Genomic DNA, 24613 nt, shown 5'->3' on the forward strand with positions numbered 1-24613 from the left:
AAACACGTGGGTCGCCAGCAATGTGCAGTGTTCTTGGCTACAGGGTGCAGCGCTAAAGTCGCGCCCAGAAGCCACAGCTCATCTCCTCGTCTCGCAGCCGTCCACCAGGTGTCAGTGCAAGTGTCGCCTCTCTGGGCAGTGCAGATGTGTCCATTTTAGCTTGCAGACGATGACGTGCAGCAATTTATGAGCTAGCGCAAGTCAAATGTTTTACCGTGTGTATCTGCTAGATACTGCCTCTCACACGGTGGAGAGGCTCACTCCTTCTTGTGTCTCGTTCTCTGCACACGAGTTGCACGTGGCATCGATATAGCACCGGTTTTCTAGCGTCAGCGAAGTCAATATTACATGAATCGAGTCGACGTGTTTGCTTGTTACGATGATTGAAGCAGAAGAAATGTGTGTGGTGCTTCACTGCATCTGCTGCTCGCCTTTCAGCGTCCCTGTGTCTTATCAGACGAAGACGACTGTGAAATTGGCGACGAGGCAGAGGTTAACGAAGACGTACAAAACAGAGACGTTCCACGTCAGCCGAAATAGCTCAGTTGGGAGAGCGTTAGACTGAAGATCTAAAGGTCCCTGGTTCGATCCCGGGTTTCGGCATGCATTCGTTTTGAAGCTGACGCCAATGGAATTGCTCTGAGTTTGTGATAATGTAACTACCGCCGAGAACAAAAGTGACTCCCTCCTGTAGCTGTTCTGGTTGTCTAGTGCATGCCATAAGAGGAACACAGTAGGCAACTGCCTGGGAAGCAAGAAAATAAAAAAAAAATGTCCTACCGACTGCGTTCCCTTTTTTGTGTCAGGACGTGAAGAACGTCTCCAACGGAACTGTGAAATGAGCGAAAGCGTGGGAAACATTGCATTCAAAATGCTTGTGAATTTTCGAGTTGCCCAGTGAGTGTCAACAAAACACGTAAATCCTCTGCTCCAACGCATGAGACGTAACGACTGCTGCAATTTGTTTTTGCGTCGTGTGTCAGTATTCTTTGATAGTCTGTTACGAGCTTAGCACGATAAGTTTGTAGACAGCATCCAGGCGACGTTTTATTAGTTGCAGCGATTGCACAACAGTAAAGGACATGAGCCAATGTATAGTTGTGCATCGTGGAAGGTTTGCTAACGTCCTGTGAGCCCGGGTAGCTCAGCCGGTAGAGCATTAGGATTTTAACCTAAGGGTCCAGGGTTCAAATCCCTGTCTGGGCGGAAATTTTAATGCTTTGGTAGTGATTCGTCTAGTAGCGGCGGAAACACTACGGAAGAGAATGTAACTACGCCGTTTCCTGCCACCACAGTGCTTTAAACGGTGGCAGTTGCATGTGACGGGAGAGGATTGCGCTCCGCGCAGTCGTGGCCGAGTGGTTAAGGCGTCTGACTCGAAATCAGATTCCCTCTGGGAGCGTAGGTTCGAGTCCTACCGGCTGCGTGCGATTTTGCGTAAAGAAGAGCAAATATTTTCACACGCATGAACGCGGGTGCAAGCCAATGACGCCACTCTCAACAAGACGAAAATTTAAGAATACAGAGTTCCGCGACGGCCGCTGCTTCCTGTGGTTACCGGTTCACCACGCACTGACGCTGGGACTGCAGAAAGCCGTCGCAGGCCCACGAGTGCGCTCCCGTCATTTTCTCGCGCCGACGCCGAGTTTGTGAGTACACACATGTGCTTGGAAGTTTTGGACAGAGCGAACATTCATTTCTTTTTAAGAATCGTAATTCAGTCATTCGAGTGCGGCAAAAGCAATGGTGCAGCGTTTCTTTTCTTAAGATCTCGCAGCTACTTGCAAGTATGTCCACCGCTTAAGACGACAGAAAACTAGCGTCAGCGGTGCGTCAGTGGGAAGTCGGTGAAGTCGCCATTGGAGCCATAAGCCAGTAATTACGACATGTGAATCACTCGCTCATCACGCAGCTGTACGATAGCTCAGTCGGTAGAGCGTTAGGTTTTCAACCAAAGGGTGTTGGGTCCAAGCCTCTGCCTGGGCGAAAATTAATACACTTTCGTAACGGCTAATGTGCTGGCCATGGAAACACTAGAGAAAAGAGTGAGGCCAAGCCGCTTTCTGCCATCGGATTGCTTCTCAAGGTGGCACTTTCACTTGTCGGAAGACGCTTTTGCCACCGGCAGTCGTGGCCGAGTGGTTAAGGCGTCTGACTTGAAATCAGATTCCCTCTGGGAGCGCAGGTTCGAGTCCTGCAGACTGCGAAAATTTTCTCGCTCACAGAAGATGGACGTTCAGCTGCATCCTAGCGGTTGCGTCACTACTAAACACGTGGGTCGCCAGCAATGTGCAGTGTTCTTGGCTACAGGGTGCAGCGCTAAAGTCGCGCCCAGAAGCCACAGCTCATCTCCTCGTCTCGCAGCCGTCCACCAGGTGTCAGTGCAAGTGTCGCCTCTCTGGGCAGTGCAGATGTGTCCATTTTAGCTTGCAGACGATGACGTGCAGCAATTTATGAGCTAGCGCAAGTCAAATGTTTTACCGTGTGTATCTGCTAGATACTGCCTCTCACACGGTGGAGAGGCTCACTCCTTCTTGTGTCTCGTTCTCTGCACACGAGTTGCACGTGGCATCGATATAGCACCGGTTTTCTAGCGTCAGCGAAGTCAATATTACATGAATCGAGTCGACGTGTTTGCTTGTTACGATGATTGAAGCAGAAGAAATGTGTGTGGTGCTTCACTGCATCTGCTGCTCGCCTTTCAGCGTCCCTGTGTCTTATCAGACGAAGACGACTGTGAAATTGGCGACGAGGCAGAGGTTAACGAAGACGTACAAAACAGAGACGTTCCACGTCAGCCGAAATAGCTCAGTTGGGAGAGCGTTAGACTGAAGATCTAAAGGTCCCTGGTTCGATCCCGGGTTTCGGCATGCATTCGTTTTGAAGCTGACGCCAATGGAATTGCTCTGAGTTTGTGATAATGTAACTACCGCCGAGAACAAAAGTGACTCCCTCCTGTAGCTGTTCTGGTTGTCTAGTGCATGCCATAAGAGGAACACAGTAGGCAACTGCCTGGGAAGCAAGAAAATAAAAAAAAAATGTCCTACCGACTGCGTTCCCTTTTTTGTGTCAGGACGTGAAGAACGTCTCCAACGGAACTGTGAAATGAGCGAAAGCGTGGGAAACATTGCATTCAAAATGCTTGTGAATTTTCGAGTTGCCCAGTGAGTGTCAACAAAACACGTAAATCCTCTGCTCCAACGCATGAGACGTAACGACTGCTGCAATTTGTTTTTGCGTCGTGTGTCAGTATTCTTTGATAGTCTGTTACGAGCTTAGCACGATAAGTTTGTAGACAGCATCCAGGCGACGTTTTATTAGTTGCAGCGATTGCACAACAGTAAAGGACATGAGCCAATGTATAGTTGTGCATCGTGGAAGGTTTGCTAACGTCCTGTGAGCCCGGGTAGCTCAGCCGGTAGAGCATTAGGATTTTAACCTAAGGGTCCAGGGTTCAAATCCCTGTCTGGGCGGAAATTTTAATGCTTTGGTAGTGATTCGTCTAGTAGCGGCGGAAACACTACGGAAGAGAATGTAACTACGCCGTTTCCTGCCACCACAGTGCTTTAAACGGTGGCAGTTGCATGTGACGGGAGAGGATTGCGCTCCGCGCAGTCGTGGCCGAGTGGTTAAGGCGTCTGACTCGAAATCAGATTCCCTCTGGGAGCGTAGGTTCGAGTCCTACCGGCTGCGTGCGATTTTGCGTAAAGAAGAGCAAATATTTTCACACGCATGAACGCGGGTGCAAGCCAATGACGCCACTCTCAACAAGACGAAAATTTAAGAATACAGAGTTCCGCGACGGCCGCTGCTTCCTGTGGTTACCGGTTCACCACGCACTGACGCTGGGACTGCAGAAAGCCGTCGCAGGCCCACGAGTGCGCTCCCGTCATTTTCTCGCGCCGACGCCGAGTTTGTGAGTACACACATGTGCTTGGAAGTTTTGGACAGAGCGAACATTCATTTCTTTTTAAGAATCGTAATTCAGTCATTCGAGTGCGGCAAAAGCAATGGTGCAGCGTTTCTTTTCTTAAGATCTCGCAGCTACTTGCAAGTATGTCCACCGCTTAAGACGACAGAAAACTAGCGTCAGCGGTGCGTCAGTGGGAAGTCGGTGAAGTCGCCATTGGAGCCATAAGCCAGTAATTACGACATGTGAATCACTCGCTCATCACGCAGCTGTACGATAGCTCAGTCGGTAGAGCGTTAGGTTTTCAACCAAAGGGTGTTGGGTCCAAGCCTCTGCCTGGGCGAAAATTAATACACTTTCGTAACGGCTAATGTGCTGGCCATGGAAACACTAGAGAAAAGAGTGAGGCCAAGCCGCTTTCTGCCATCGGATTGCTTCTCAAGGTGGCACTTTCACTTGTCGGAAGACGCTTTTGCCACCGGCAGTCGTGGCCGAGTGGTTAAGGCGTCTGACTTGAAATCAGATTCCCTCTGGGAGCGCAGGTTCGAGTCCTGCCGACTGCGAAAATTTTCTCGCTCACAGAAGATGGACGTTCAGCTGCATCCTAGCGGTTGCGTCACTACTAAACACGTGGGTCGCCAGCAATGTGCAGTGTTCTTGGCTACAGGGTGCAGCGCTAAAGTCGCGCCCAGAAGCCACAGCTCATCTCCTCGTCTCGCAGCCGTCCACCAGGTGTCAGTGCAAGTGTCGCCTCTCTGGGCAGTGCAGATGTGTCCATTTTAGCTTGCAGACGATGACGTGCAGCAATTTATGAGCTAGCGCAAGTCAAATGTTTTACCGTGTGTATCTGCTAGATACTGCCTCTCACACGGTGGAGAGGCTCACTCCTTCTTGTGTCTCGTTCTCTGCACACGAGTTGCACGTGGCATCGATATAGCACCGGTTTTCTAGCGTCAGCGAAGTCAATATTACATGAATCGAGTCGACGTGTTTGCTTGTTACGATGATTGAAGCAGAAGAAATGTGTGTGGTGCTTCACTGCATCTGCTGCTCGCCTTTCAGCGTCCCTGTGTCTTATCAGACGAAGACGACTGTGAAATTGGCGACGAGGCAGAGGTTAACGAAGACGTACAAAACAGAGACGTTCCACGTCAGCCGAAATAGCTCAGTTGGGAGAGCGTTAGACTGAAGATCTAAAGGTCCCTGGTTCGATCCCGGGTTTCGGCATGCATTCGTTTTGAAGCTGACGCCAATGGAATTGCTCTGAGTTTGTGATAATGTAACTACCGCCGAGAACAAAAGTGACTCCCTCCTGTAGCTGTTCTGGTTGTCTAGTGCATGCCATAAGAGGAACACAGTAGGCAACTGCCTGGGAAGCAAGAAAATAAAAAAAAAATGTCCTACCGACTGCGTTCCCTTTTTTGTGTCAGGACGTGAAGAACGTCTCCAACGGAACTGTGAAATGAGCGAAAGCGTGGGAAACATTGCATTCAAAATGCTTGTGAATTTTCGAGTTGCCCAGTGAGTGTCAACAAAACACGTAAATCCTCTGCTCCAACGCATGAGACGTAACGACTGCTGCAATTTGTTTTTGCGTCGTGTGTCAGTATTCTTTGATAGTCTGTTACGAGCTTAGCACGATAAGTTTGTAGACAGCATCCAGGCGACGTTTTATTAGTTGCAGCGATTGCACAACAGTAAAGGACATGAGCCAATGTATAGTTGTGCATCGTGGAAGGTTTGCTAACGTCCTGTGAGCCCGGGTAGCTCAGCCGGTAGAGCATTAGGCTTTTAACCTAAGGGTCCAGGGTTCAAATCCCTGTCTGGGCGGAAATTTTAATGCTTTGGTAGTGATTCGTCTAGTAGCGGCGGAAACACTACGGAAGAGAATGTAACTACGCCGTTTCCTGCCACCACAGTGCTTTAAACGGTGGCAGTTGCATGTGACGGGAGAGGATTGCGCTCCGCGCAGTCGTGGCCGAGTGGTTAAGGCGTCTGACTCGAAATCAGATTCCCTCTGGGAGCGTAGGTTCGAGTCCTACCGGCTGTGTGCGATTTTGCGTAAAGAAGAGCAAATATTTTCACACGCATGAACGCGGGTGCAAGCCAATGACGCCACTCTCAACAAGACGAAAATTTAAGAATACAGAGTTCCGCGACGGCCGCTGCTTCCTGTGGTTACCGGTTCACCACGCACTGACGCTGGGACTGCAGAAAGCCGTCGCAGGCCCACGAGTGCGCTCCCGTCATTTTCTCGCGCCGACGCCGAGTTTGTGAGTACACACATGTGCTTGGAAGTTTTGGACAGAGCGAACATTCATTTCTTTTTAAGAATCGTAATTCAGTCATTCGAGTGCGGCAAAAGCAATGGTGCAGCGTTTCTTTTCTTAAGATCTCGCAGCTACTTGCAAGTATGTCCACCGCTTAAGACGACAGAAAACTAGCGTCAGCGGTGCGTCAGTGGGAAGTCGGTGAAGTCGCCATTGGAGCCATAAGCCAGTAATTACGACATGTGAATCACTCGCTCATCACGCAGCTGTACGATAGCTCAGTCGGTAGAGCGTTAGGTTTTCAACCAAAGGGTGTTGGGTCCAAGCCTCTGCCTGGGCGAAAATTAATACACTTTCGTAACGGCTAATGTGCTGGCCATGGAAACACTAGAGAAAAGAGTGAGGCCAAGCCGCTTTCTGCCATCGGATTGCTTCTCAAGGTGGCACTTTCACTTGTCGGAAGACGCTTTTGCCACCGGCAGTCGTGGCCGAGTGGTTAAGGCGTCTGACTTGAAATCAGATTCCCTCTGGGAGCGCAGGTTCGAGTCCTGCCGACTGCGAAAATTTTCTCGCTCACAGAAGATGGACGTTCAGCTGCATCCTAGCGGTTGCGTCACTACTAAACACGTGGGTCGCCAGCAATGTGCAGTGTTCTTGGCTACAGGGTGCAGCGCTAAAGTCGCGCCCAGAAGCCACAGCTCATCTCCTCGTCTCGCAGCCGTCCACCAGGTGTCAGTGCAAGTGTCGCCTCTCTGGGCAGTGCAGATGTGTCCATTTTAGCTTGCAGACGATGACGTGCAGCAATTTATGAGCTAGCGCAAGTCAAATGTTTTACCGTGTGTATCTGCTAGATACTGCCTCTCACACGGTGGAGAGGCTCACTCCTTCTTGTGTCTCGTTCTCTGCACACGAGTTGCACGTGGCATCGATATAGCACCGGTTTTCTAGCGTCAGCGAAGTCAATATTACATGAATCGAGTCGACGTGTTTGCTTGTTACGATGATTGAAGCAGAAGAAATGTGTGTGGTGCTTCACTGCATCTGCTGCTCGCCTTTCAGCGTCCCTGTGTCTTATCAGACGAAGACGACTGTGAAATTGGTCCTGTTCCGCTTTAGACGCCGTGCAGTGTGGACGTGCCTAGTCTTCCGCTCCGCCGTAGCGTTACGTATAGTGGACTATCGTTTTTGTTTACGTGTTGTGTTGCAACGTCTGTGAGTGTTTCTCCGTCGTTGTTTCGTACCTTGTGTTACTTTCTGTCTTTCTTTCAGTGTGTTTTGTGTAGCGGTTTCGACCGCATAGTTTGAAAATGTCGTCCCAGGTTATTCCTCGTCAGGCTACAGTTAGTTTTACTTTTGACAAGTCAACCCGCCATGTGCAACCTAGTTCCCTTGAGATCCATGACTGGTTGGTCGATAGCTTTGGTGTTCATTCGGATCAGGTGCACACTGCTTATTTTGATACCGAACTGTATGTTTTCTTTGTTAAGTTTATGGACCCACTTCATGTTGATAAAATTCTTTCTAAATATGGTCATCAAGTTCTCTTTCGGCATCGGGATAATTCTGTAAGTACCGTGCTGCTTTCCAATGCTTCCATTACGTACACCAGTGTTCGTGTTTACAACCTTCCACCGGAGGTAGATAATGTCTATCTTAAGGAGGGTCTACAAAAGTATGGTGATGTAAAGAGCATTCGCCTTGAACGCTGGTCAAGCCAACATCGCCTGCAATGTTACAGTGGTATTCGTTCAGTCGAAATGCACGTTAAGCAGAATATTCCATCTCACCTGCAGATCGGTGGATATCGTGTCCATATAACATATAGTGGTCAGGTTGGCACCTGTTTTTTGTGCAATGAAAGTGGTCACGTGCGTACTGACTGTCCGCGGAGGGTATTTGTTTTAAAAAATTCTCTCGAACAGCGTCGCAAGTTAACGGTCGCCGACCTCGTTGCAGGTGGTTCTGCTCTTGGTGTAGCACAGTCCACTGGTAGTAGCGCCCCGCCACAGGTTTTGCGCACCCCTGACACAGAATTTCCTCCTTTGCGTGCTAAATCTGATGTTGTTCCGTCTGTCCCTCAGGTGGGTGTGCCACTTTTGAATAATAAGAGGCGTCGCCCACACGATGGCAATAGTACGGATGAGGATCTCCCTGAGATGCCCCAGTCCGAGCGACCGGCATCCTCCGAGCCATTGTGTACTGTAGCTGCTCCCTGCCCTCCTGAGGTAGCGGTTCCGGTGGCGGCTGCTGAGGCCCCTCCGGCCTCCGACGCAGCTTCTCTCGAGTCGGATTGTCGGTCGGGCCTGTTGGCGCCGTCTTCCGAACCGACTTCGTTGTCACAACAAGTGGAGCCGCGACAACTTCCTGCTTCGCTGCCCCATACCTCTGCCAGCGGTGCTGCTCCGCTTCCTTCCAACTTTGCGGCCTCGGACCTTCCTGCTCACGTTTCGCCTCCGTGCAGTCCATGTTTGCCGGATGCTAGTGTCGGTGTTGACCATTCCGTTTTGTCGGATGTTTCCCCCGCGACCCCGGATCCCGCATGTGGACCGGCGCGGGTGGTGTCGGATACAGAACTTGACCCTCCTACGTCACCGGCGGCTGAAGCTTCCTTGCCCGTCAGCCGACGCAAGTTACGCGTTCAGCCGAACGTTAATGCTGTTCGTAAAAAACCGAAGCGTAAGGGATCCGCGGATCGGGGTAGCAGTCCCCCTCCCTCGGATGCCTCCGTCTCCCCTGCTATGGACTGTGACGCTGGTGCGTCGCTGTAGGTGATTTCCTCTCTCGCTTTTCTCTCTATGGTTCAAGCATACACCTTTCTTACCTTAAATGTTAACCGTATTGAGTCCGACGTTCGCATTGCCTCTTTGCGGCAGTATATTTACGACGCCTGTGCGGACGTAGTGTTTTTGCAGGAAGTGTTGTTTTCTGATCTCTCTCTACCTGGATTTCAAACTGTTTTTAATGTCGCGCCGGAATATTCAACAGGAACTGCTCTTTTCTTTCGAGAGGGCATTCCTATTACTGACATTGAATTCCTTGACTCTGGCCGTGGGATTGGTTGTCGTCTTTTTGATCTCCGCCTCGTTGTTTTGTATGCCCCCTCTGGTTCGGGTCACACTGTGACTCGATCGCGCTTTTATAAGGAAGAGCTTATTTATCTTTTGCGCCAGAGTCCTCGGAGTCTCCTGCTCGGAGGCGATTTTAATTGTGTTTTACGCCCTGAAGACCAGTCTCCCAATTTTAATTATTGCCGCGATTTACATGACTTAGTTCGTACGATGCATCTGCGTGACGTTTGGGAACACAAATATCCCACCCTGGTGAAATATACGTTTTTTACCGCGTCCTCATGCAGTAGACTCGACAGATTCTACTTCTCTGAATTTTTATGTGATAAAATTCTTTCTGTCGACGTTATTCCTACTAGTTTTTCTGACCATTGTGCTTTTACTGCAACTATAAATCTTAGTCACCAACCTGCAAAACTTTATCGTTCCCAGTGGATGTTAAATGTTTCCCACCTTGCCGACAGTGCTATAGATGATGTTATAAGTGCCGTGTGGGAGCGATGTCTTCGCTCTGTCCCGCGTTACCCCTCCTTGCTGGTATGGTGGACTGCGTTTGCCAAGCCCAAGATTCGTCAGACTTTGATTTTTTACTGTGCTGCAAGGGCGCGTGATTTTAAGAACACGTATGAATATTACTACTCTGTCCTGCGTGAACTGTATGACGCGGCGGGTACCTCTCCTCTGCGGATCCATGATGTTCGTCGTATTAAAGCCAAGCTCTTGAGCCTTAAACGACGACAGATGGATGGTCTGCGAGTTAAGTCGAAACCTCACTCTCTTGTTGAAGGTGAACTGACATCCTTGTACCACCTGCTACGGCATCAGACTCGTCGTCGTCGCTCCTTCATCTCTTCTCTTACGGTGGATGATGGACGGCAGCTTATTGCACAGGAGGAAATGGTTCGTGCTCTCCATCAATATTACGCTAGTCTCTATTCTGCCGATGATTCTGATGAGTCTCTTTCGGATGATGTCCTTGGGGATCTAACTGCGACGATCGCGCCTGACGCGAACGGCGAATTTCTCCGGGAGTTCCAGGTAGATGATGTTTTCGATTTTATTGCTCGCTCTCCGTCCAGTAAATCGCCGGGTCCAGACGGCCTGCCTAAAGAATTTTATCTCCGTTTTTGGCCTCTTTTGGGTGGCATTTTTACGCAGATTTTAAATGAGATTGTCAGGGGGATGGATGTGCCTGCCGATTTTAAAGTAGGGAAAATTGTTTTAATTCCGAAGTCCTCTGGTCGTTTATCTGCTGCCAATCTTCGTCCGCTCACATTGCTGAACTTTGACTACAAGACAGCTGCTAGAGCGCTCAATAGCCGGTTGTCTTCTCTGCTTCGGGGTGTGATTGGTGCACATCAATGTTGTTTTCATGATAGATCTATTCTGACCCCAGTAGCCGAATATCGGGATGTTATCTCGGTTGCGGCGGTTACAAACGTACATTGTGCCTTTGCTTTCCTTGATTTTTATAAGGCTTTTGATCACGTCAGTCATGTGTTTTTAGATCGTGTTTTAGGTACAATAGGTTTTAACGCTTCATCACGTGGTGTTCTTGGCAATTTGTATAGGGGAATAACTGCTCGGGTGTCAGTCAATGGGCAGCTGACGCCGCCCATTGCTATCCGCCGCGGGGTGCCTCAGGGTAGTCCGCTCTCTATGTCTTTATTCGTATTGTCCCTGGAACCGCTGCTTCGGACTATTGTTCTCAAGCTTCATGGTATGACCCTCTCTGGTGGGAAGCTCACTGTTAAGGCATATGCGGATGATGTCGTTGTTCTCCTCCGTCAACGTGATGATATCCCGTTGTTGAAAGGGGCAGTTGATGCATACTGTCGTGTCTCTGGAGCGCGGCTCAATCAGGGTAAATGTAAGTTCCTTGATATTCGGGGATTTCGCGATGCTGATGTCCCTTGGGCCACTTTTGTCGATCGCCATACGTCCTTGGGGATTATCATTGATCGATGTCCTCTAAAAATGGCGGCTCTTAACTGGAAATCTGTCACCGAGAAGATACAGGGGGCTCTGATGGTCCATGAGCAGCGCTCTGCTACCATTTTGCAAAAAGTCAGAATCTTAGACACCTACGTTCTATGTAAAGCTTATTATGTTGCTCAGCTGTTCCCACTTCCCATGATGGTGGCGAAAAGGTTGCGCCAATTGTCTAGCAGATTTATATGGAAGGGCCATCTATTCAAGTTACGTTACGAGGTTATGACGAAACCGCGTATTTCCGGAGGCTTGGGCCTCTCTGACATTACTCGCAAGGCGTCTGCTTTGTACGTCCGCCGTACGACTCTAATTGTTACGCAAGAGGTGACTTCAATTACATCCAGGCTTTTTACTGTTGTGCGTCCGGAGAGCCTTGCTCCACCTGTCGATGTCGGTCGCCTCAATTTTCAGTTGAAACACATCCGGGAATTTTACATTGCGGTGAGTTACCTCGGTGACGTCTTCATGCGACGACCGGTGCCAACGACCAAGGGCTTGATTGCCCGCTGGGAGGGGCTGGCCGGTCCCAATCCAATAGAACTGGCGTCTCCATCAGTGTCCTGGAGGACCGTCTGGAAGAATGTTAGTCTGCCGATCCACTCTATGGCTGTGGCGTCCACATGGTATAGGGTAATTAATAATTTGGTCCCCACCAATGTACGTCTGCACCGTATTGGTCTTTCTGACACGGACAACTGTACTCGGTGTGGTCTCCTGGATACCCTTGAGCATCGATTCACCTGCTGTGGGCACCTTGCTAATTGGCGTTGGCTCAGGAAACAACTTGCTTTTGTCACTAGGTCTGCTGAAGCCTCTTATACTATTGACATCATCGTCCGGCCCGATTCTTCCTTTTTTCCGCGAACGAAGCTCAATACCGTCATGTGGTTGATTGGCCATTTCGTACATTTTGTCAACAGTTGTCATGAAGAGGATGGACACCTAGCGTTTCGGCAGTACATGCTTACTGCTTACTGGCAGCGCTTGCGATTGCCAGGCCTCCGTGATGATTTTGCAAATATGCTTAGCCTGACATTTGAAAGAGAGGGTGTTGGCTAAGGTCACCTGTGTGAGCCGTTTTCTTTTACACTGTTTCTGGATTTGCCGCTTTTATGTATGTTTTCTTCTCTATACCAGGACTGAGGTTTTCGTGGACCTTTAGGGCGCACAAGAAAAACGAACGAGAGACCAAGAACCAAGACAGTAGGGGATAGTACGACGCCCTTGTACAGGTGACATTCGGAAACAGGACGGTGGAGTCATCGTGGCCAGGCCTCAGACTTCGACCCCTGCCCACTTTGCTTCCGCAGGCCTGAATCTCGCTGTCACCTCTAACTTTTCCACAATGATCAAAAAAAAAAAAAAAAAAAAAAAAAAAAAAAAGTGGCAGAGCGCTGGTCTAGAAAAAAAAAAAAAAAAAAAAATGGATAAGGCATCGGTCTCCTAAACCGGGGATTGTGGGTTCGAGTCCCACCAGAGGTACACGTTTTACTCACTGGGGCAAAATCACTAAAAAAAAAAAAAAAAAAAAAAAAAGTGGTAGAGCACTGGTCTCGTAAACCAGGGGTCGTGAGTTCGAACAAAAAAAAAATAAAAAAAAAAAAAAGTTGGGAGAGCGTTAGACTGAAGATCTAAAGGTCCCTGGTTCGATCCCGGGTTTCGGCATGCATTCGTTTTGAAGCTGACGCCAATGGAATTGCTCTGAGTTTGTGATAATGTAACTACCGCCGAGAACAAAAGTGACTCCCTCCTGTAGCTGTTCTGGTTGTCTAGTGCATGCCATATGAGGAACACAGTAGGCAACTGCCTGGGAAGCAAGAAAATAAAAAAAAAATGTCCTACCGACTGCGTTCCCTTTTTTGTGTCAGGACGTGAAGAACGTCTCCAACGGAACTGTGAAATGAGCGAAAGCGTGGGAAACATTGCATTCAAAATGCTTGTGAATTTTCGAGTTGCCCAGTGAGTGTCAACAAAACACGTAAATCCTCTGCTCCAACGCATGAGACGTAACGACTGCTGCAATTTGTTTTTGCGTCGTGTGTCAGTATTCTTTGATAGTCTGTTACGAGCTTAGCACGATAAGTTTGTAGACAGCATCCAGGCGACGTTTTATTAGTTGCAGCGATTGCACAACAGTAAAGGACATGAGCCAATGTATAGTTGTGCATCGTGGAAGGTTTGCTAACGTCCTGTGAGCCCGGGTAGCTCAGCCGGTAGAGCATTAGGCTTTTAACCTAAGGGTCCAGGGTTCAAATCCCTGTCTGGGCGGAAATTTTAATGCTTTGGTAGTGATTCGTCTAGTAGCGGCGGAAACACTACGGAAGAGAATGTAACTACGCCGTTTCCTGCCACCACAGTGCTTTAAACGGTGGCAGTTGCATGTGACGGGAGAGGATTGCGCTCCGCGCAGTCGTGGCCGAGTGGTTAAGGCGTCTGACTCGAAATCAGATTCCCTCTGGGAGCGTAGGTTCGAGTCCTACCGGCTGTGTGCGATTTTGCGTAAAGAAGAGCAAATATTTTCACACGCATGAACGCGGGTGCAAGCCAATGACGCCACTCTCAACAAGACGAAAATTTAAGAATACAGAGTTCCGCGACGGCCGCTGCTTCCTGTGGTTACCGGTTCACCACGCACTGACGCTGGGACTGCAGAAAGCCGTCGCAGGCCCACGAGTGCGCTCCCGTCATTTTCTCGCGCCGACGCCGAGTTTGTGAGTACACACATGTGCTTGGAAGTTTTGGACAGAGCGAACATTCATTTCTTTTTAAGAATCGTAATTCAGTCATTCGAGTGCGGCAAAAGCAATGGTGCAGCGTTTCTTTTCTTAAGATCTCGCAGCTACTTGCAAGTATGTCCACCGCTTAAGACGACAGAAAAGTAGCGTCAGCGGTGCGTCAGTGGGAAGTCGGTGAAGTCGCCATTGGAGCCATAAGCCAGTAATTACGACACGCGAATCACTCAAACACCATGCAGCATGTACCTTGACTGTCGGACTGCCGGAGACGGCTTATCCCGTCTGCGCGCGGTAGGAACTCTAGACCGCGCGCGGGATAGCGGCTGCGGCTGACCTTGAGCAAGCGCCAGTGCTAAGGCAAAGCAGAGCAGTGACGTCACCACTGTGGTGACGCAATGGATTGCGTTACAATAAAAAAAACTGTTTCCTACTCTATGGCCTCCGGTCAATGGAGCGTACGTCTTGCGTTCAATGTAATAACAAATCAGAATTGTTTAAAAAATTAGTTTATTCACAAATCAAACATTACAATAATAAAACATAATATCTCCTTGAACAGTACAGTCATTACCTAGAGTACCACCACTTTTACACCATACATATACATGTTCAGAACTTTCAATTTTCCGACATACACGACTTCTTAAAACTAAAGGTTCATCACTTGAAAGATAACTGCCTCCATAAGAACTATTTGACTGATGCGCACGAGCAGCCGCACGAGCAGCCGCACGATGCCGAGGAGGTATAATCTTAGGAGGAGGGCTTTTAGGCCTTCAGTTTTTAAAGCTTGTAAGAGTATAACTTTATCACCAAAGCCCACCGACGAGGCTTCTATGTTTGAAGGAGCGCACAGGTGGATGGGATTTGTTGCAAGATTTTCGTTGGCATTGAGTGTCCAAGGAACTGGTAATGGATGGCTTACTATAGCCTTTGTACGTACTAGTGACCCTAAGAAGAGTTCTTTGGATTCTTTCCCTACACGAGACGTTATCGCCTGGAAGACTTTCAACATAGTGCATCAGTCAAATAGTTCTTATGGAGGCAGTTATCTTTCAAGTGATGAACCTTTAGTTTTAAGAAGTCGTGTATGTCGGAAAATTGAAAGTTCTGAACATGTATATGTATGGTGTAAAAGTGGTGGTACTCTAGGTAATGACTGTACTGTTCAAGGAGATATTATGTTTTATTATTGTAATGTTTGATTTGTGAATAAACTAATTTTTTAAACAATTCTGATTTGTTATTACATTGAACGCAAGACGTACGCTCCATTGACCGGAGGCCATAGAGTAGGAAACAGTTTTTTTTATTGTAACGCAATGCATTGCGTCACCACAGTGGTGACGTCACTGCTCTGCCTTGCCTTAGCACTGGCGCTTGCTCAAGGTCAGCCGCAGCCGCTATCCCGCGCGCGGTCTAGAGTTCCTACCGCGCGCAGACGGGATAAGCCGTCTCCGGCACCGCCAGTCTGCCTGCAGCCGCACGAGCAGCCGCACGAGCAGCCGCACGATGCCGAGGAGGTATAATCTTAGGAGGAGGGCTTTTAGGCCTTCAGTTTTTAAAGCTTGTAAGAGTATAACTTTATCACCAAAGCCCACCGACGAGGCTTCTATGTTTGAAGGAGCGCACAGGTGGATGGGATTTGTTGCAAGATTTTCGTTGGCATTGAGTGTCCAAGGAACTGGTAATGGATGGCTTACTATAGCCTTTGTACGTACTAGTGACCGAGGCAGTCGTGGCCGAGTGGTTAAGGCGTCTGACTAGAAATCAGATTCCCTCTGGGAGCGTAGGTTCGAGTCCTACCGACTGCGTTTCTTTTTTGTGTCAAGAGGTGAAGAACATCTAAAACGGAACCGTGAAATGAGCGAATACGTGGGAAACACTGCATTCGAGACGCTTGTGAATTTTTACAATTGTCCAGTGAGTGTCGACAAAACACGTAGCTCCTCTGCTGAGACGTACAAAATGCTGCAATTTCACTTTGCATCGTGTGTCAGCTTTCTTCGATAGGCTGTTACGAGGATAGCGTGATGAGTTTTTAGACAGCAGTCAGACGACGTTTAAACAGTAACAGCTCCACGCAACGACTACCCAACAGTAAAGGACATGAGGCAATGTGTCAGTATGCCTAGAGGGAGGGGTGTTAAGGTAATGTGAGCCCGGATAGCTCAGTCGGTAGAGCATTAGGCTTTTAACCTAAGGGTCCAGGGTTCAAGTCCCTGTTCGGGCGGAAATTTTAATACCTTGGTAGCCGCACGTCTCGTAGCGGTGTAAGCACTACGGAAAAGAATGCTGCTACGCCGTTTCCTGGCACTGCAGAGCTTTAAACAGTAGCAGTTGCATGTGTCGGGAGGATCGTCCGCTAGTGGCAGTCGTGGCCGAGTGGTTAAGGCGTCTGACTCGAAATCAGATTCCCTCTGGGAGCGTAGGTTCGAATCCTACCGGCTGCGTGTGATTTTGCGTAAAAACGAGCAGAAATTTTCGCCCACATGTGACATGCGTGGGTGAAAGCGGATCCAAACCAGTGACACCATTCTCAACAAGACGGAAATTTATGTTTAAGAATACTGTTTCGCGACGGCCGCTGTCTGTTGCGGCTCTCGGTTCACCTCGCACGGACGCTAGTACTGCAGAAATCAGTCGCAGGCCCACGAACGCGCCCCCGTCATTTTGTCGCGCCGTCGCCGTGTTCGTGAGTACGCAGATGTGCTTCAAAGTGTTGGACAGAGCGAGCATTCATTTCTTTTTAAGAATCGCAATTCAATTCATTCGAGTGTGGCAAAAGCAGTGGTGCAGCGTTTCCTTTCTTAAGATCTCGCAGCTGCTTGCAAGTATGTCCATCGTTTAAGACGACAGAAAAGTAGCGTCAGCGGTGCGTCAGTGGGAAGTCGGTGAAGTCGCCATTGGAGCCATAAGCCAGTAATTACGACACGCGAATCACTCAAACACCATGCAGCATGTACCACAATGCTCGGCCGAGGGACCGGGCAGCTCAGTCGGTAGAGCGCTAGACTTTCAACCAAAGGGTCCCGGGTTCAAGCCCCCGTCCAGGCGAAAATTGATACACTGTCGTAACGGCTAATGTGCTGGCAACGGAAGCACTACAGAAACGAGTGAGGCCATGTCGTGTTCTTACGTGAGATTGCTTGAAAAGGAGCAGTTGCACTTGTCGAGAGACGCTTCTGCGACCGGCAGTCGTGGCCGAGTGGTTAAGGCGTCTGACTATAAATCAGATTCCCTCTGGGAGCGTAGGTTCGAGTCCTACCGACTGCGTTTCTTTTTTGTGTCAAGAGGTGAAGAACATCTAAAACGGAACCGTGAAATGAGCGAATACGTGGGAAACACTGCATTCGAGACGCTTGTGAATTTTTACAATTGTCCAGTGAGTGTCGACAAAACACGTAGCTCCTCTGCTGAGACGTACAAAATGCTGCAATTTCACTTTGCATCGTGTGTCAGCTTTCTTCGATAGGCTGTTACGAGGATAGCGTGATGAGTTTTTAGACAGCAGTCAGACGACGTTTAAACAGTAACAGCTCCACGCAACGACTACCCAACAGTAAAGGACATGAGGCAATGTGTCAGTATGCCTAGAGGGAGGGGTGTTAAGGTAATGTGAGCCCGGATAGCTCAGTCGGTAGAGCATTAGGCTTTTAACCTAAGGGTCCAGGGTTCAAGTCCCTGTTCGGGCGGAAATTTTAATACCTTGGTAGCCGCACGTCTCGTAGCGGTGTAAGCACTACGGAAAAGAATGCTGCTACGCCGTTTCCTGGCACTGCAGAGCTTTAAACAGTAGCAGTTGCATGTGTCGGGAGGATCGTCCGCTAGTGGCAGTCGTGGCCGAGTGGTTAAGGCGTCTGACTCGAAATCAGATTCCCTCTGGGAGCGTAGGTTCGAATCCTACCGGCTGCGTGTGATTTTGCGTAAAAACGAGCAGAAATTTTCGCCCACATGTGACATGCGTGGGTGAAAGCGGATCCAAACCAGTGACACCATTCTCAACAAGACGGAAATTTATGTTTAAGAATACTGTTTCGCGACGGCCGCTGTCTGTTGCGGCTCTCGGTTCACCTCGCACGGACGCTAGTACTGCAGAAATCAGTCGCAGGCCCACGAACGCGCCCCCGTCATTTTGTCGCGCCGTCGCCGTGTTCGTGAGTACGCAGATGTGCTTCAAAGTGTTGGACAGAGCGAGCATTCATTTCTTTTTAAGAATCGCAATTCAATTCATTCGAGTGTGGCAAAAGCAGTGGTGCAGCGTTTCCTTTCTTAAGATCTCGCAGCTGCTTGCAAGTATGTCCATCGTTTAAGACGACAGAAAAGTAGCGTCAGCGGTGCGTCAGTGGGAAGTCGGTGAAGTCGCCATTGGAGCCATAAGCCAGTAATTACGACACGCGAATCACTCAAACACCATGCAGCATGTACCACAATGCTCGGCCGAGGGACCGGGCAGCTCAGTCGGTAGAGCGCTAGACTTTCAACCAAAGGGTCCCGGGTTCAAGCCCCCGTCCAGGCGAAAATTGATACACTGTCGTAACGGCTAATGTGCTGGCAACGGAAGCACTACAGAAACGAGTGAGGCCATGTCGTGTTCTTACGTGAGATTGCTTGAAAAGGAGCAGTTGCACTTGTCGAGAGACGCTTCTGCGACCGGCAGTCGTGGCCGAGTGGTTAAGGCGTCTGACTATAAATCAGATTCCCTCTGGGAGCGTAGGTTCGAGTCCTACCGACTGCGTTTCTTTTTTGTGTCAAGAGGTGAAGAACATCTAAAACGGAACCGTGAAATGAGCGAATACGTGGGAAACACTGCATTCGAGACGCTTGTGAATTTTTACAATTGTCCAGTGAGTGTCGACAAAACACGTAGCTCCTCTGCTGAGACGTACAAAATGCTGCAATTTCACTTTGCATCGTGTGTCAGCTTTCTTCGATAGGCTGTTACGAGGATAGCGTGATGAGTTTTTAGACAGCAGTCAGACGACGTTTAAACAGTAACAGCTCCACGCAACGACTACCCAACAGTAAAGGACATGAGGCAATGTGTCAGTATGCCTAGAGGGAGGGGTGTTAAGGTAATGTGAGCCCGGATAGCTCAGTCGGTAGAGCATTAGGCTTTTAACCTAAGGGTCCAGGGTTCAAGTCCCTGTTCGGGCGGAAATTTTAATACCTTGGTAGCCGCACGTCTCGTAGCGGTGTAAGCACTACGGAAAAGAATGCTGCTACGCCGTTTCCTGGCACTGCAGAGCTTTAAACAGTAGCAGTTGCATGTGTCGGGAGGATCGTCCGCTAGTGGCAGTCGTGGCCGAGTGGTTAAGGCGTCTGACTCGAAATCAGATTCCCTCTGGGAGCGTAGGTTCGAATCCTACCGGCTGCGTGTGATTTTGCGTAAAAACGAGCAGAAATTTTCGCCCACATGTGACATGCGTGGGTGAAAGCGGATCCAAACCAGTGACACCATTCTCAACAAGACGGAAATTTATGTTTAAGAATACTGTTTCGCGACGGCCGCTGTCTGTTGCGGCTCTCGGTTCACCTCGCACGGACGCTAGTACTGCAGAAATCAGTCGCAGGCCCACGAACGCGCCCCCGTCATTTTGTCGCGCCGTCGCCGTGTTCGTGAGTACGCAGATGTGCTTCAAAGTGTTGGACAGAGCGAGCATTCATTTCTTTTTAAGAATCGCAATTCAATTCATTCGAGTGTGGCAAAAGCAGTGGTGCAGCGTTTCCTTTCTTAAGATCTCGCAGCTGCTTGCAAGTATGTCCATCGTTTAAGACGACAGAAAAGTAGCGTCAGCGGTGCGTCAGTGGGAAGTCGGTGAAGTCGCCATTGGAGCCATAAGCCAGTAATTACGACACGCGAATCACTCAAACACCATGCAGCATGTACCACAATGCTCGGCCGAGGGACCGGGCAGCTCAGTCGGTAGAGCGCTAGACTTTCAACCAAAGGGTCCCGGGTTCAAGCCCCCGTCCAGGCGAAAATTGATACACTGTCGTAACGGCTAATGTGCTGGCAACGGAAGCACTACAGAAACGAGTGAGGCCATGTCGTGTTCTTACGTGAGATTGCTTGAAAAGGAGCAGTTGCACTTGTCGAGAGACGCTTCTGCGACCGGCAGTCGTGGCCGAGTGGTTAAGGCGTCTGACTAGAAATCAGATTCCCTCTGGGAGCGTAGGTTCGAGTCCTACCGACTGCGTTTCTTTTTTGTGTCAAGAGGTGAAGAACATCTAAAACGGAACCGTGAAATGAGCGAATACGTGGGAAACACTGCATTCGAGACGCTTGTGAATTTTTACAATTGTCCAGTGAGTGTCGACAAAACACGTAGCTCCTCTGCTGAGACGTACAAAATGCTGCAATTTCACTTTGCATCGTGTGTCAGCTTTCTTCGATAGGCTGTTACGAGGATAGCGTGATGAGTTTTTAGACAGCAGTCAGACGACGTTTAAACAGTAACAGCTCCACGCAACGACTACCCAACAGTAAAGGACATGAGGCAATGTGTCAGTATGCCTAGAGGGAGGGGTGTTAAGGTAATGTGAGCCCGGATAGCTCAGTCGGTAGAGCATTAGGCTTTTAACCTAAGGGTCCAGGGTTCAAGTCCCTGTTCGGGCGGAAATTTTAATACCATGGTAGCCGCACGTCTCGTAGCGGTGTAAGCACTACGGAAAAGAATGCTGCTACGCCGTTTCCTGGCACTGCAGAGCTTTAAACAGTAGCAGTTGCATGTGTCGGGAGGATCGTCCGCTAGTGGCAGTCGTGGCCGAGTGGTTAAGGCGTCTGACTCGAAATCAGATTCCCTCTGGGAGCGTAGGTTCGAATCCTACCGGCTGCGTGTGATTTTGCGTAAAAACGAGCAGAAATTTTCGCCCACATGTGACATGCGTGGGTGAAAGCGGATCCAAACCAGTGACACCATTCTCAACAAGACGGAAATTTATGTTTAAGAATACTGTTTCGCGACGGCCGCTGTCTGTTGCGGCTCTCGGTTCACCTCGCACGGACGCTAGTACTGCAGAAATCAGTCGCAGGCCCACGAACGCGCCCCCGTCATTTTGTCGCGCCGTCGCCGTGTTCGTGAGTACGCAGATGTGCTTCAAAGTGTTGGACAGAGCGAGCATTCATTTCTTTTTAAGAATCGCAATTCAATTCATTCGAGTGTGGCAAAAGCAGTGGTGCAGCGTTTCCTTTCTTAAGATCTCGCAGCTGCTTGCAAGTATGTCCATCGTTTAAGACGACAGAAAAGTAGCGTCAGCGGTGCGTCAGTGGGAAGTCGGTGAAGTCGCCATTGGAGCCATAAGCCAGTAATTACGACACGCGAATCACTCAAACACCATGCAGCATGTACCACAATGCTCGGCCGAGGGACCGGGCAGCTCAGTCGGTAGAGCGCTAGACTTTCAACCAAAGGGTCCCGGGTTCAAGCCCCCGTCCAGGCGAAAATTGATACACTGTCGTAACGGCTAATGTGCTGGCAACGGAAGCACTACAGAAACGAGTGAGGCCATGTCGTGTTCTTACGTGAGATTGCTTGAAAAGGAGCAGTTGCACTTGTCGAGAGACGCTTCTGCGACCGGCAGTCGTGGCCGAGTGGTTAAGGCGTCTGACTAGAAATCAGATTCCCTCTGGGAGCGTAGGTTCGAGTCCTACCGACTGCGTTTCTTTTTTGTGTCAAGAGGTGAAGAACATCTAAAACGGAACCGTGAAATGAGCGAATACGTGGGAAACACTGCATTCGAGACGCTTGTGAATTTTTACAATTGTCCAGTGAGTGTCGACAAAACACGTAGCTCCTCTGCTGAGACGTACAAAATGCTGCAATTTCACTTTGCATCGTGTGTCAGCTTTCTTCGATAGGCTGTTACGAGGATAGCGTGATGAGTTTTTAGACAGCAGTCAGACGACGTTTAAACAGTAACAGCTCCACGCAACGACTACCCAACAGTAAAGGACATGAGGCAATGTGTCAGTATGCCTAGAGGGAGGGGTGTTAAGGTAATGTGAGCCCGGATAGCTCAGTCGGTAGAGCATTAGGCTTTTAACCTAAGGGTCCAGGGTTCAAGTCCCTGTTCGGGCGGAAATTTTAATACCATGGTAGCCGCACGTCTCGTAGCGGTGTAAGCACTACGGAAAAGAATGCTGCTACGCCGTTTCCTGGCACTGCAGAGCTTTAAACAGTAGCAGTTGCATGTGTCGGGAGGATCGTCCGCTAGTGGCAGTCGTGGCCGAGTGGTTAAGGCGTCTGACTCGAAATCAGATTCCCTCTGGGAGCGTAGGTTCGAATCCTACCGGCTGCGTGTGATTTTGCGTAAAAACGAGCAGAAATTTTCGCCCACATGTGACATGCGTGGGTGAAAGCGGATCCAAACCAGTGACACCATTCTCAACAAGACGGAAATTTATGTTTAAGAATACTGTTTCGCGACGGCCGCTGTCTGTTGCGGCTCTCGGTTCACCTCGCACGGACGCTAGTACTGCAGAAATCAGTCGCAGGCCCACGAACGCGCCCCCGTCATTTTGTCGCGCCGTCGCCGTGTTCGTGAGTACGCAGATGTGCTTCAAAGTGTTGGACAGAGCGAGCATTCATTTCTTTTTAAGAATCGCAATTCAATTCATTCGAGTGTGGCAAAAGCAGTGGTGCAGCGTTTCCTTTCTTAAGATCTCGCAGCTGCTTGCAAGTATGTCCATCGTTTAAGACGACAGAAAAGTAGCGTCAGCGGTGCGTCAGTGGGAAGTCGGTGAAGTCGCCATTGGAGCCATAAGCCAGTAATTACGACACGCGAATCACTCAAACACCATGCAGCATGTACCACAATGCTCGGCCGAGGGACCGGGCAGCTCAGTCGGTAGAGCGCTAGACTTTCAACCAAAGGGTCCCGGGTTCAAGCCCCCGTCCAGGCGAAAATTGATACACTGTCGTAACGGCTAATGTGCTGGCAACGGAAGCACTACAGAAACGAGTGAGGCCATGTCGTGTTCTTACGTGAGATTGCTTGAAAAGGAGCAGTTGCACTTGTCGAGAGACGCTTCTGCGACCGGCAGTCGTGGCCGAGTGGTTAAGGCGTCTGACTAGAAATCAGATTCCCTCTGGGAGCGTAGGTTCGAGTCCTACCGACTGCGTTTCTTTTTTGTGTCAAGAGGTGAAGAACATCTAAAACGGAACCGTGAAATGAGCGAATACGTGGGAAACACTGCATTCGAGACGCTTGTGAATTTTTACAATTGTCCAGTGAGTGTCGACAAAACACGTAGCTCCTCTGCTGAGACGTACAAAATGCTGCAATTTCACTTTGCATCGTGTGTCAGCTTTCTTCGATAGGCTGTTACGAGGATAGCGTGATGAGTTTTTAGACAGCAGTCAGACGACGTTTAAACAGTAACAGCTCCACGCAACGACTACCCAACAGTAAAGGACATGAGGCAATGTGTCAGTATGCCTAGAGGGAGGGGTGTTAAGGTAATGTGAGCCCGGATAGCTCAGTCGGTAGAGCATTAGGCTTTTAACCTAAGGGTCCAGGGTTCAAGTCCCTGTTCGGGCGGAAATTTTAATACCTTGGTAGCCGCACGTCTCGTAGCGGTGTAAGCACTACGGAAAAGAATGCTGCTACGCCGTTTCCTGGCACTGCAGAGCTTTAAACAGTAGCAGTTGCATGTGTCGGGAGGATCGTCCGCTAGTGGCAGTCGTGGCCGAGTGGTTAAGGCGTCTGACTCGAAATCAGATTCCCTCTGGGAGCGTAGGTTCGAATCCTACCGGCTGCGTGTGATTTTGCGTAAAAACGAGCAGAAATTTTCGCCCACATGTGACATGCGTGGGTGAAAGCGGATCCAAACCAGTGACACCATTCTCAACAAGACGGAAATTTATGTTTAAGAATACTGTTTCGCGACGGCCGCTGTCTGTTGCGGCTCTCGGTTCACCTCGCACGGACGCTAGTACTGCAGAAATCAGTCGCAGGCCCACGAACGCGCCCCCGTCATTTTGTCGCGCCGTCGCCGTGTTCGTGAGTACGCAGATGTGCTTCAAAGTGTTGGACAGAGCGAGCATTCATTTCTTTTTAAGAATCGCAATTCAATTCATTCGAGTGTGGCAAAAGCAGTGGTGCAGCGTTTCCTTTCTTAAGATCTCGCAGCTGCTTGCAAGTATGTCCATCGTTTAAGACGACAGAAAAGTAGCGTCAGCGGTGCGTCAGTGGGAAGTCGGTGAAGTCGCCATTGGAGCCATAAGCCAGTAATTACGACACGCGAATCACTCAAACACCATGCAGCATGTACCACAATGCTCGGCCGAGGGACCGGGCAGCTCAGTCGGTAGAGCGCTAGACTTTCAACCAAAGGGTCCCGGGTTCAAGCCCCCGTCCAGGCGAAAATTGATACACTGTCGTAACGGCTAATGTGCTGGCAACGGAAGCACTACAGAAACGAGTGAGGCCATGTCGTGTTCTTACGTGAGATTGCTTGAAAAGGAGCAGTTGCACTTGTCGAGAGACGCTTCTGCGACCGGCAGTCGTGGCCGAGTGGTTAAGGCGTCTGACTAGAAATCAGATTCCCTCTGGGAGCGTAGGTTCGAGTCCTACCGACTGCGTTTCTTTTTTGTGTCAAGAGGTGAAGAACATCTAAAACGGAACCGTGAAATG

At 49.5% G+C, this 24613-nt stretch overlaps 33 non-coding genes across 33 annotated transcripts; all 33 read left to right on the forward strand.

Moving 5' to 3' along the window:
• Positions 1–530: 530 nt before the first annotated feature.
• Positions 531–603, forward strand: Trnaf-gaa (transfer RNA phenylalanine (anticodon GAA)). The gene has a single exon. It is a non-coding gene; the product is annotated as a tRNA-Phe (tRNA).
• A 530-nt stretch (positions 604–1133) lies between these two features.
• Positions 1134–1206, forward strand: Trnak-uuu (transfer RNA lysine (anticodon UUU)). Its single transcript has one exon. It is a non-coding gene; the product is annotated as a tRNA-Lys (tRNA).
• Positions 1207–1344: 138 nt separating this feature from the next.
• Trnas-cga (transfer RNA serine (anticodon CGA)) lies at positions 1345–1426 on the forward strand. Its single transcript has one exon. It is a non-coding gene; the product is annotated as a tRNA-Ser (tRNA).
• A 698-nt stretch (positions 1427–2124) lies between these two features.
• Trnas-uga (transfer RNA serine (anticodon UGA)) lies at positions 2125–2206 on the forward strand. The gene has a single exon. It is a non-coding gene; the product is annotated as a tRNA-Ser (tRNA).
• Positions 2207–2797: 591 nt separating this feature from the next.
• Positions 2798–2870, forward strand: Trnaf-gaa (transfer RNA phenylalanine (anticodon GAA)). Its single transcript has one exon. It is a non-coding gene; the product is annotated as a tRNA-Phe (tRNA).
• A 530-nt stretch (positions 2871–3400) lies between these two features.
• Trnak-uuu (transfer RNA lysine (anticodon UUU)) lies at positions 3401–3473 on the forward strand. Its single transcript has one exon. It is a non-coding gene; the product is annotated as a tRNA-Lys (tRNA).
• Positions 3474–3611: 138 nt separating this feature from the next.
• On the forward strand, positions 3612–3693 carry Trnas-cga (transfer RNA serine (anticodon CGA)). Its single transcript has one exon. It is a non-coding gene; the product is annotated as a tRNA-Ser (tRNA).
• Positions 3694–4391: 698 nt separating this feature from the next.
• On the forward strand, positions 4392–4473 carry Trnas-uga (transfer RNA serine (anticodon UGA)). Its single transcript has one exon. It is a non-coding gene; the product is annotated as a tRNA-Ser (tRNA).
• A 591-nt stretch (positions 4474–5064) lies between these two features.
• On the forward strand, positions 5065–5137 carry Trnaf-gaa (transfer RNA phenylalanine (anticodon GAA)). The gene has a single exon. It is a non-coding gene; the product is annotated as a tRNA-Phe (tRNA).
• Positions 5138–5667: 530 nt separating this feature from the next.
• Positions 5668–5740, forward strand: Trnak-uuu (transfer RNA lysine (anticodon UUU)). The gene has a single exon. It is a non-coding gene; the product is annotated as a tRNA-Lys (tRNA).
• A 138-nt stretch (positions 5741–5878) lies between these two features.
• Trnas-cga (transfer RNA serine (anticodon CGA)) lies at positions 5879–5960 on the forward strand. The gene has a single exon. It is a non-coding gene; the product is annotated as a tRNA-Ser (tRNA).
• Positions 5961–6658: 698 nt separating this feature from the next.
• Trnas-uga (transfer RNA serine (anticodon UGA)) lies at positions 6659–6740 on the forward strand. Its single transcript has one exon. It is a non-coding gene; the product is annotated as a tRNA-Ser (tRNA).
• A 6695-nt stretch (positions 6741–13435) lies between these two features.
• Trnak-uuu (transfer RNA lysine (anticodon UUU)) lies at positions 13436–13508 on the forward strand. The gene has a single exon. It is a non-coding gene; the product is annotated as a tRNA-Lys (tRNA).
• Positions 13509–13646: 138 nt separating this feature from the next.
• Positions 13647–13728, forward strand: Trnas-cga (transfer RNA serine (anticodon CGA)). The gene has a single exon. It is a non-coding gene; the product is annotated as a tRNA-Ser (tRNA).
• A 1979-nt stretch (positions 13729–15707) lies between these two features.
• On the forward strand, positions 15708–15789 carry Trnas-aga (transfer RNA serine (anticodon AGA)). Its single transcript has one exon. It is a non-coding gene; the product is annotated as a tRNA-Ser (tRNA).
• A 346-nt stretch (positions 15790–16135) lies between these two features.
• Trnak-uuu (transfer RNA lysine (anticodon UUU)) lies at positions 16136–16208 on the forward strand. Its single transcript has one exon. It is a non-coding gene; the product is annotated as a tRNA-Lys (tRNA).
• Positions 16209–16346: 138 nt separating this feature from the next.
• On the forward strand, positions 16347–16428 carry Trnas-cga (transfer RNA serine (anticodon CGA)). Its single transcript has one exon. It is a non-coding gene; the product is annotated as a tRNA-Ser (tRNA).
• A 741-nt stretch (positions 16429–17169) lies between these two features.
• Positions 17170–17251, forward strand: Trnay-aua (transfer RNA tyrosine (anticodon AUA)). Its single transcript has one exon. It is a non-coding gene; the product is annotated as a tRNA-Tyr (tRNA).
• Positions 17252–17597: 346 nt separating this feature from the next.
• On the forward strand, positions 17598–17670 carry Trnak-uuu (transfer RNA lysine (anticodon UUU)). The gene has a single exon. It is a non-coding gene; the product is annotated as a tRNA-Lys (tRNA).
• A 138-nt stretch (positions 17671–17808) lies between these two features.
• On the forward strand, positions 17809–17890 carry Trnas-cga (transfer RNA serine (anticodon CGA)). The gene has a single exon. It is a non-coding gene; the product is annotated as a tRNA-Ser (tRNA).
• Positions 17891–18631: 741 nt separating this feature from the next.
• Trnay-aua (transfer RNA tyrosine (anticodon AUA)) lies at positions 18632–18713 on the forward strand. Its single transcript has one exon. It is a non-coding gene; the product is annotated as a tRNA-Tyr (tRNA).
• A 346-nt stretch (positions 18714–19059) lies between these two features.
• On the forward strand, positions 19060–19132 carry Trnak-uuu (transfer RNA lysine (anticodon UUU)). The gene has a single exon. It is a non-coding gene; the product is annotated as a tRNA-Lys (tRNA).
• A 138-nt stretch (positions 19133–19270) lies between these two features.
• On the forward strand, positions 19271–19352 carry Trnas-cga (transfer RNA serine (anticodon CGA)). The gene has a single exon. It is a non-coding gene; the product is annotated as a tRNA-Ser (tRNA).
• A 741-nt stretch (positions 19353–20093) lies between these two features.
• On the forward strand, positions 20094–20175 carry Trnas-aga (transfer RNA serine (anticodon AGA)). Its single transcript has one exon. It is a non-coding gene; the product is annotated as a tRNA-Ser (tRNA).
• A 346-nt stretch (positions 20176–20521) lies between these two features.
• Positions 20522–20594, forward strand: Trnak-uuu (transfer RNA lysine (anticodon UUU)). The gene has a single exon. It is a non-coding gene; the product is annotated as a tRNA-Lys (tRNA).
• A 138-nt stretch (positions 20595–20732) lies between these two features.
• Positions 20733–20814, forward strand: Trnas-cga (transfer RNA serine (anticodon CGA)). The gene has a single exon. It is a non-coding gene; the product is annotated as a tRNA-Ser (tRNA).
• A 741-nt stretch (positions 20815–21555) lies between these two features.
• On the forward strand, positions 21556–21637 carry Trnas-aga (transfer RNA serine (anticodon AGA)). Its single transcript has one exon. It is a non-coding gene; the product is annotated as a tRNA-Ser (tRNA).
• Positions 21638–21983: 346 nt separating this feature from the next.
• Trnak-uuu (transfer RNA lysine (anticodon UUU)) lies at positions 21984–22056 on the forward strand. Its single transcript has one exon. It is a non-coding gene; the product is annotated as a tRNA-Lys (tRNA).
• Positions 22057–22194: 138 nt separating this feature from the next.
• Trnas-cga (transfer RNA serine (anticodon CGA)) lies at positions 22195–22276 on the forward strand. Its single transcript has one exon. It is a non-coding gene; the product is annotated as a tRNA-Ser (tRNA).
• Positions 22277–23017: 741 nt separating this feature from the next.
• Positions 23018–23099, forward strand: Trnas-aga (transfer RNA serine (anticodon AGA)). The gene has a single exon. It is a non-coding gene; the product is annotated as a tRNA-Ser (tRNA).
• Positions 23100–23445: 346 nt separating this feature from the next.
• On the forward strand, positions 23446–23518 carry Trnak-uuu (transfer RNA lysine (anticodon UUU)). Its single transcript has one exon. It is a non-coding gene; the product is annotated as a tRNA-Lys (tRNA).
• A 138-nt stretch (positions 23519–23656) lies between these two features.
• Positions 23657–23738, forward strand: Trnas-cga (transfer RNA serine (anticodon CGA)). Its single transcript has one exon. It is a non-coding gene; the product is annotated as a tRNA-Ser (tRNA).
• Positions 23739–24479: 741 nt separating this feature from the next.
• Positions 24480–24561, forward strand: Trnas-aga (transfer RNA serine (anticodon AGA)). Its single transcript has one exon. It is a non-coding gene; the product is annotated as a tRNA-Ser (tRNA).
• The last annotated feature ends 52 nt before the right edge of the window (positions 24562–24613 follow it).

The sequence above is a fragment of the Schistocerca nitens genome, unplaced genomic scaffold, assembly GCF_023898315.1.
Source record: "Schistocerca nitens isolate TAMUIC-IGC-003100 unplaced genomic scaffold, iqSchNite1.1 HiC_scaffold_334, whole genome shotgun sequence".
Classification (NCBI taxonomy): domain Eukaryota; kingdom Metazoa; phylum Arthropoda; class Insecta; order Orthoptera; family Acrididae; genus Schistocerca; species Schistocerca nitens.